Below are 7,025 nucleotides of genomic sequence, written 5' to 3'. Positions count from 1 at the left end.
GAAAACCTGATCTCTAATAAGGGAGGGTTGTGTAAAACCCTGCTGTTTGGGTCTGGGATTGGTGCCATTCCTCAACTGTTGACACTGCATTAAAAAGAAGAGGCTGCAAATACTCGATGCTCTGGGGAAGGGAGTGAAGAGATTATTTAAATAATTTAAAACAAAGCAGTTTTAACAGTTTTGTAGCATTGAAGAAATAAATACCAAGTCTAGCTGAGAGATCCTCCAGGGAGAGACAATGAATGTGGTGGGTCTCAGTGAGAAGCTGAACAACACAGTGTAATAATCTTACTGAGGCCAATCTCCCATTAACAATCGCCCTTTATTTGCAGTGTGTACGAAATCCTATTCAGTGGCTACAAAGTGCAGGTCATCCACGGGTCCTTCAAGTGCCAGCCCAAGTGGAGCCAACTGGTTTTAAACCCGGCTGCTCCTTCCCTATTGGGCGAGCCTCCACTTGCATAATAGGGGAGCTCGAATTCTATAAGGGCCGCGGGGAGATCTGTTGACGATCCCCCGTGGCTATTGCAACATCCCTCCCCCCTCAACTCTGTTTCTTCCCCTAATTTCAGAAAAAAGATATACAGCTGGTGAGGCAATTGGAGGTCTGTAAACTCAACAGGGGAAGAGGTGAAGGAAAACCTTGGCTCAGAAAAGCTCCAGTGATCATACAGTTCCTTAAGCCGAGTAATGTAAAAGAGGCATCAGATAAGAAGGTACAATTTGGAGGGAAAGTGCTGTGGTGCCAGAAAGACCCCAAGGTGTGAGCAGTGGGTTAAATAATATGCTCTGAAATAGATGAGTGTTTCCTGCCTGTGCCAATGTATTATCAGACATGATGATATCGGATCATGCCCTGGTGTACTCACGCCAGTCCCGAATAACATATCTGGCAGGCAGTGTTAAATATCAGGAGCAAACATGAACCAGATGAACAAACCCAGCTGGGGGCACTGGTATGTATCGCTCCCGGGTGGGGGGGGGGGGGGGGGGAGGGGGCAGCACCCTGGCACTGTCCCCCTGGCACAGTGAAAATTAATCTGGGAAGATAATTATGAGAAACAAGGAAATGGTAGAGGAGTTAAAGAGATATTTTGCATCAGTCTTTACAGTGGAAGATATTTTGAACATCCCATTAATACTAAAGAACACGGGGGAGGAATTAAGTACCATCACTAGAGAAGTGGTATTAGACAAACTAATGAGGCTAAAGGCAGATGAGCTCCCTGGTCCTGATGGCTTGCACCGTAGGATCCTAAAAGAAGTAGCTACAGAGATAGTGGATGCATTGGTTGTAATTTTCCAAAAATCCTTGGATTCTGGAGAAGCACCAAAGGATTGGAAAACTGTCAATGTGACACCCCTATTCAAATAGGGTGGGAGGCAAAAGCGGGTAACTATTAGCCTAACATCTATTGTTAGAAAAATGTTGGAATGAATTATTAAGGAAGTAATAGCAGCACGTTTGGAAAATCATAATCGAATCAAGCAGAGTCAGCACGGCTTCATGAAAGAGAAATGGGCCTGACTAATTTATTAGAGCTTTTCAAAAAAGTCTTAACCAGAGCGGTTAGAGAGGAACCAGTAGATGTGTTGTATTTGGACTTCCAGAAGGTGTTCGACATGGTACCTCACAGTAGGTTAAGTCATAAGATAAAAGCCCATGGTGTTGGAGGTAGTATATTGGCATGGATAGAGAATTGGCTAATGGGCAGGAAATAGTGAGTGGGGATTTGGAGTTCTTTTTCATGTTGGCAACCTGTAACCAGTGCTGGGACCGCAACTGTTTACAATATATATGAATGACTTAGAAGACGGAAGCAAATGTACTGTAGCCAAATTTGCAGACGACACATAAATAGGTGGAAAGGCAAGTTGTGAGAGGGATACAAACAATTTACAAAGAGATATTGATAGGTTAAGTAAGTGGGTAAAAAGTTGGCAAATGGAGAAGTTGTTCATTTTGGAAGGGAGAACAAAAGGAGAGGATTATTTAAATAGAGGAAAGCTGCAAAACAAAGGGACTTGGGGGTACTTGTGCACAAAGCACAGAAAGCTAGCACAAAGGTGCAGCAGGAAGGCTAATGGAATGGTGGCCCTTATTTCAAGGGGGTTGGAGGATAAGAGTATTGCTGCAATGGTACACGGTAATGGTGAGACTATATCTGGAGTACTGTGAACAGTTTTGGTCCCCTTATTTAAGGAAAGATATTATTTCATGGGAGGCAGTTCAGAGAAGGTTCACTCGGATGATCCCTGGTATGAAGGGATTGTCTTATGAGGAAAGGTTAAACAGGTGGGACTCCTCTCATTGGAATTTAGAAGAAAGAGAGGCGATCTCAATGAAACATACAGGATTATTAAGAGGCTTGACAGGGTAAATGCTGAGAGGAAGTTTCCCCTCATGGGAGAGTCCAGCACCAGAGGGCATTGTCTCATATGAAAGGGGTACCAATTTAAGGTTGAGAATAGGAGGAATTTCTTCTTGGAGGGTTGTGAGTCTTTGGAACTCCTTGCCACAGAGAGCTGTGGGGGCAGAGTCCTTGTGTATATCTAAGGCTGGGATACTTGGAGCTTTGATCAGTAAGGGAATTAAGATTGTGGGGAAAGTGGAATGTAATAGTCCTTGCACCGTATTAACATTCCAGCAGAGCTAACACAATGGCCCAGCAGATGGTTGGTCTGCTCCACCCAGCTCGATCAAAAACACCCCTTCACAGGTCCTAATCTTCAATAATGAGGCTAATGGCCTCAGCATTAATTGTTCTAACACAATGGTTTCAACAAGGGGCCTCATTTAACAACCTGAAACCAGTATCATCATTGTTCCTATGAAACTCACTCCAAACTCCATGGCTTGGGCCTCGGCTCCTCCCTCTGCAACTGGACCCTAAACTTCCGAACCCAAAGACCACAGTCAGTAAGGATAGGCAACAACACCTCCTCCACGATCATCCTCAACACCAGTGTCCCACAAGGCTGTGATCTCAGCCCCCTACTATACGTATACACCTATGACTGTGTGGCCAAATTCCCCTCCAACTTGATTTTCAAGTTTGTTGACGACACCACCGTAGTGGCTCGGATCTCAAACCGTGACGAGACAGAGTACAGGAATGAAATAGAGAATCTGGTGAACTGGTGTGATGACAATAATCTCTCCCTCAATGTCAACAAAACGAAAGAGATTGTCATCGACTTCAGGAAGCCTAAAGAAAACATGCCCCTGTCTACATCAACGGGGACGATGTAGAAATGGTCGAAAGCTTCAAGTTTTTGGGTGTCCAGATCACCAACAACCTGTCCTGGTCCCCCCCATGCCGACACTATAGTTAAGAAAGCCCACCAACGCCTCTACTTTCTCAGAAGACTAAGGAAATTTGGCATGTCAGCTACGACTCTCTCCAACCTTTACAGATGCACCATAGAAATCATTATTTCTGGTTGTATCACTGCTTGGTATGGCTCATGCTCTATCCAAGACTGCAAGAAAACTACAGAAGATTGTGAATGTAGTCCAATCCATCACGCAAACCAGCCTCCCATCCCATTGACTCTGTCGACACTTGCGGCTGCCTTGGGAAAGCTGCCAGCGTAATTAAGGACTCCACGCACCCCAGACATACTCTCTTCCACCTTTTTCCATCGGGAGAAAGATACAAAAGTCTGAGATCATGTGCCAACCAGTTCAAGAACAGCTTCTTCCCTGCTGCCATCAGACATTTGAATGGACCTACCTCACATTAAGTTGATCTTTCTCTACACCCTAGCTATGACTGTAACACCACGTTCTGCACTCTCTCATTTCCTACTCTATGGTTTGCTTTATCTATATAGCGCGCAAAAAAACAATACTTTTCACTGTATGTTAATACATGTGACAATAATAAATCAAATCAAATCAGTATCACAATACTGAGACTTGGGTCATCTGAATTCCTTTAATTATTCATTCTTTGGACCTTATAGTCAATAACTGTTTGACCTCCAACGGGAACAGGACTCCAGGCAACAGTCTGTGCTGTCCAACATCAAGCCAATGGCAGCAGAAAGAACTCTGGCCCTCATCAAAATTGCTAACTACTGGAACATTGGAACTCGTGCCTCCAAGACTAACTCACTCTCTATACCTTCTCCCACTGTGGAAGTCCTGCATCAGGAAAGACGGGCTGGAATTCTCCGACCTCACCCATGACTGGGATTCTCCATTCCCACTGCAATGAATGGAGTTTTAGCTGAGCGTCAACTTCTCCATTCTTGCTGGCACCGGTGGCAAGGCGAACGAGTTTGGAGAATCCTGGCCAGGATCACCCAACTAACAGCCAATCTCCCCTCTAAAGGAACATTTCATTTGGCTATTGATTCTGGACTCTGGACCCACATAGAACCCTAACATGTATTTTATTGTGGTTGTGCCCTGAACCCTCTTCCTTTTCCTTATCCACCATTTATTGTGAGTGCAAAAAGGGTTGACATTTTCTGAACAGAAATAAGTTAATTTACCTTGGCATTGGTCATTCCAGTAGTTTGTCTTCGTAAAACAAAGACCATCAAAAGGCTGTGTGACAGATGACTATTTACTTTTTAAAAATTGTCACAAATACAAATATCTAAAATGAAATTGAATATTCAAAACACCCAAATCTGCAATCTTAATCAAAAGTGTATAATCTATGGACACAATTTTTTGTGCAAAATCTATTAATTTGCCAGCAATTTAAATTTATGCATTGTCTTGCAAATGGATAATTGGATGTAAAAATATACTTTCTGGAGATTTCTGAGGCCTTACTTGTATGTGCACACACATGCATCAGGTACCTGCAAGACATCATTCTGTCTAAGCTGCAGATACATCTATCTGCAAGGCTGTCACAAGACACCACCTATACAATCTAATTGGTGTTAGTGCCATAATAATCTGACAATCGTATTTACCTTCAGTATATCTCATTAGTTGAGCAACAGGTCTGATTACAACCCGCTGATTGTTTACTTTGGTTTATTTAATACAGAAAAAAGATAGGCATGTAAAAAATGAATTGGGTGCTAAGTGAATTAGAGAGATGTGAAGGAAATCAACGTAAAGTAGGTAGCTTGTCAACACATGGTTTATGGTCCTTACACATACTCCATTAAAGCAACTGTTCTATCTACTTTTCCTCATTTGTGTAATTTTGAAATACAGGCATAGTGAAGTGTAGTTTCATATTTAATGTGTTTAATAAATAAAATGTATTACAACATGACAATATTATCTCTTGAAATGTGCTTCTGTTTTGGACCTGTTATGGTATTGCAGTAATGGCTGTATGCAAATCAACAGTACTGAACATAGATGTAGTAATCAACAATTGCCTGGCTGGATGAGCATGTAACTGTGCATGTCAGAATTGTCAACAGTGTCTGCATTCCTTGGGAAACACTTTTAATGTTGCATGCAAATTAGATAAAGTCCATCTGCTGAATATGACTATTTTCAAACCATAATATAAAGTGTTTTAAAACTAAATAACCTGTGAATTGACAAAAATGCTGGAACCAAAAAGTACTGTAACCTATGCCATTGACTGTTGCCTTTGGAATTATATCAATAATGTGCTAAAGCATTGTACTCCTCGCTTTTAAAATTCTCATCCTTGATTTCAAATCCTTCCATGGCCTTGCTTACTTCTTTGAGCAAGCTTCTAATAATGCCCTAATTATGTCTTTCAAAATGTCTCCTTGTGTGTTATGGCATTGCATGTTGTTTGATTTTGTTCCTTGTGATGTTTCAGAACTGAATAATGCAAATTATTGTCCTCCTTGTAGTTGTAATAAGGCATGTCGATAGGCATTCTTATTAGTTAAACAAGTTCGCTCGAGTCTCTTTACCTGAAGCTCTGTGTAGCCTCTTCCAGCCCTACAACCGCCGAAATCTCTGAGCTCCTCCAATTCTGGCCTCCAGCTTGTCCCTGATGCTTTTTGCTTTAAGTAGTGGCTATACTGCCTAAATCTTGAGCTTTGGAATTCTCTCTAAAGCTCATTGCCATCTCTACTTCTCCCCTCTCCTTTAGTGTGCTCCTTAAAACTCACTATCTTGATCAAGCTTCCGGTCACTGGAACAACGGAGATTGAGGGGTGACCTGATAGAAGTCTACAAGATTGAGAGGCATGGACAAAGTGGATAGTCAGAAGCTTTTTCCCAGGGTGGAAGAATCAATTACTAGGGGGCATAGGTTTAATGTGCGAGGGGCAAGGTTTAAAGGAGATGTACGAGGCAGATTTTTTACACAGAGGGTGATGGGTGCCTGGAACTCGCTGCCGGGGGAGGTAGTGGATGCAGATACGATAATGAGATTTAAGGGGCGTCTTGACAAATACATGAATAGGATGGGAATGGAGGGATATGATCCCCTGAAGGGTCGGGGGTTTTAGTTCAATTGGGCAGCATGGTCGGTGCAGGCTTGGAGGGCCAAAGGGCCTGTTCCTGTGCTGTAATGTTCTTTGTTCTTTGTTCTAATGGAGGTAATTTTCCGACTTCACTGCACCTGTCGCATATTGCGTCGATTCTGGAAAATAGCATGTGGGCCTAAAAATTGGTTCTGCACCTGGCGCCAAATGATTTGCAGTTGTCCCGGCCCCTTTTTACTTGCGTGAACCGGATGGGCTCAAAGCGGATTAGCATGCAATTGACTGAATTTCAATCTTATTAATGAGTTTGGTACGCCCACTCTTGGAATGTTTCCACCTCTTTGGGACATCACATGGGCAAAAATCAGTACTGGTCTCCACTAGCGGGGACCAGATTCAATAGCCACGCTGGGGGGGCTCACAGGCCATTGAAGCCCCAGGTGATGGGGACATGGCTGGGCAATGCCCATTGGACATCCTGGCACTGCCCACTGGATACTTTGGCAGTGTCAGTTGGGCCCTGCCACTGTGCTGGGGCAGTGCCAAGGGGGTAGATCCTGAGTGGGGACTATGGCAGGGGGGCTATGACAGGGAGGGTTATGCAGTGGTGGTCATGGAGGAGTAGATTATGA

This window comes from Mustelus asterias, chromosome 1, assembly GCF_964213995.1.
Source record: "Mustelus asterias chromosome 1, sMusAst1.hap1.1, whole genome shotgun sequence".
NCBI lineage: Eukaryota > Metazoa > Chordata > Chondrichthyes > Carcharhiniformes > Triakidae > Mustelus > Mustelus asterias.
Note: the sequence above shows the minus strand (reverse complement) of the source record.